Below are 2,536 nucleotides of genomic sequence, written 5' to 3'. Positions count from 1 at the left end.
AGCAATAGAAACTGCTTCTGCAGGTCATTTACAAGTTAACCTCTTTAAATTAAATCTTTAATTATTTAAAACACCATGGGCGAGCTGCCTGAAAGTTAGCGAATCCTTCAGTACATTTGTAATACTCCATCATGATTTTAAATGGGATCTGCCAGACCAATACACAAGTACAGAAATAACAATATAATTTGTCCTAAATACTGTAGATGTTGCCCTTACAGGCTAATCCTCTCCAACTGAGAAATTCAGAGGACTTGAGAAGAAACCAAAAATGTTCTCTCAGACCAAATCAAATCTCTCTTAACAAGAGCAATAAAGCTAACCCAGTTTAGCATCAAAACATGTTTAAAACTCTAAAAAGCATCCAAAAGCATCCAATACACCAGCCGTTTGCAGACTAAAAACAAAAAAATGGTTCTCTTAAATAAAGGAGATCAAATGTCTTTTGTAAGAGTATTGCTCTTTATCAGTGAGCTTGTGTTTTAGAGGAAGTTTGCTCTACAGGTTTGGTAGTTTTTTTTTTTTTTTTTGCTATTGCTAGTGGTGCTTGCATCATTTTTACTATTCCTCATACAGGCTGTTAGCATATTCAATAACACTAATACAATGAAGAAATATAACTACCAGAAAATCAAAGAAACTTGTGACTGCATAACAACACTCTGGCAACCACAAAACACCATAATGGTGGTCAGTTTTGTATAGGTGAACACCACTCTCTTTTTCCAGAAAATGAACAAAAAATGTTCTCTGCTCTTTTTATCTATTGAGAAAATGTATGAAGTCTAAACAGGTCTGAAAATGATTTGAGTCTGGTCCACACAGAATTATTTATTTTTATTTTTTTTGTTTTTAGAATGCAGTGTTATGTGTGAGATGCTGCAAACGACATGTGATGTGAGCGCAATGGACAAACATGTCCATCTAGCATGTTAAAAAACAATGCAAAAGCAGTGCATTGAAATAAAATGAAAAAAAAAAAGTTATTTGTGTAAAGCCCCTAATTCGTATTCCTACATACACATTTATGCAGGAATAATGTACAGTCAACTGGTTGTTATCGCAAAATAAACCACAACAGGGTGATCAGGAGCCTGATGCGAAGATGAACACTGTAACAATATTACTGTATAATATCGATACAAGTTCTCTTAAATCACTTTCATAACAATCTATAGTCGCAAGATGGCACCTGTTGCAATTTAATGAAAAAGCTTTTATTTTCAATGCAAATAGGTCCTGAAGAAGCCAGGATGTTATCAAGCTTTGTGGGAAAGCCTGGGACAGAAAATAAGAGTAAGCGACAGAAATTTCCAATTTGAGGACCGGAACTAATTATTGTATACAATATAGTAAGTATGTGCACAGTGCTTAGGTAATGTATGCAAAAATGTTAGCAGGCTCACAGTATGCAGCAATGATTAAAAGGGACAGAGGACATTACTGATGCCTGACTGAACAAAACCCATTTAAGAGGAATATACTTGCAAGCTTTGGGGAAATTTGCAACCTTGTGGTTGTGCAGCTGTGCTGTCCTAGATGTAGGTTGAAGTAACTGTTTTATGCATAACATGTCCATCTAGCATGTTAAAAAACAATGCAAAAGCAGTGCATTGAAATAAAATGAAAAAAAAAAAGTTATTTGTGTAAAGCCCCTAATTCGTATTCCTACATACACATTTATGCAGGAATAATGTACAGTCAACTGGTTGTTATCGCAAAATAAACCACAACAGGGTGATCAGGAGCCTGATGCGAAGATGAACACTGTAACAATATTACTGTATAATATCGATACAAGTTCTCTTAAATCGCTTTCATAACAATCTATAGTCGCAAGATGGCACCTGTTGCAATTTAATGAAAAAGCTTTTATTTTCAATGCAAATAGGTCCTGAAGAAGCCAGGATGTTATCAAGCTTTGTGGGAAAGCCTGGGACAGAAAATAAGAGTAAGCGACAGAAATTTCCAATTTGAGGACCGGAACTAATTATTGTATACGATATAGTAAGTATGTGCACAGTGCTTAGGTAATGTATGCAAAAATGTTAGCAGGCTCACAGTATGCAGCAATGATTAAAAGGGACAGAGGACATTACTGATGCCTGACTGAACAAACCCCATTTAAGAGGAATATACTTGCAAGCTTTGGGGAAATTTGCAACCTTGTGGTTGTGCAGCTGTGCTGTCCTAGATGTAGGTTGAAGTAACTGTTTTATGCATATATATATATATATATATATATATATATATATATATATATATATATAGAGAGAGAGAGAGAGAGAGAGAGAGAGAGAGAGAGAGAGAGAGAGAGAGAGAGATTAATTTTTACATGGTGTTTAAATTTATACAAACCCGATTCCAAAAAATTTGGGACACTGTACAAATTGTGAATAAAAACAGAATGCAATGATGTGTAAGTTTCAAATTTCAATATTTTAGTCAGAATACAACATAGATGACATATCAAATGTTTAAACTGAGAAAATGTATCATTTTAAGGGAAAAATAAGTTGATTTTAAATTTCATGGC

General features: G+C 34.4%; 1 protein-coding gene across 1 annotated transcript in view; it reads left to right on the top strand.

Annotated features, from left to right (window-relative positions):
* Positions 1-1,371: 1,371 nt before the first annotated feature.
* The window catches only part of LOC107594852 (centrosomal protein C10orf90 homolog), a 42,299-nt gene continuing 41,134 nt past the window's right edge, over positions 1,372-2,536 (top strand). Inside the window, exon 1 of the mRNA XM_016285060.1 lies at positions 1,372-1,375. The gene's annotated coding sequence lies outside the window, so the exon portion shown is untranslated. The remainder of the gene's footprint in view (positions 1,376-2,536) is intronic.

The sequence above is a fragment of the Sinocyclocheilus grahami genome, unplaced genomic scaffold, assembly GCF_001515645.1.
Source record: "Sinocyclocheilus grahami isolate Dianchi unplaced genomic scaffold, SAMN03320097.WGS_v1.1 scaffold191.1, whole genome shotgun sequence".
Lineage (NCBI taxonomy): Eukaryota > Metazoa > Chordata > Actinopteri > Cypriniformes > Cyprinidae > Sinocyclocheilus > Sinocyclocheilus grahami.
Note: the sequence above shows the minus strand (reverse complement) of the source record. Positions and strands in the feature narration are given on the sequence as shown.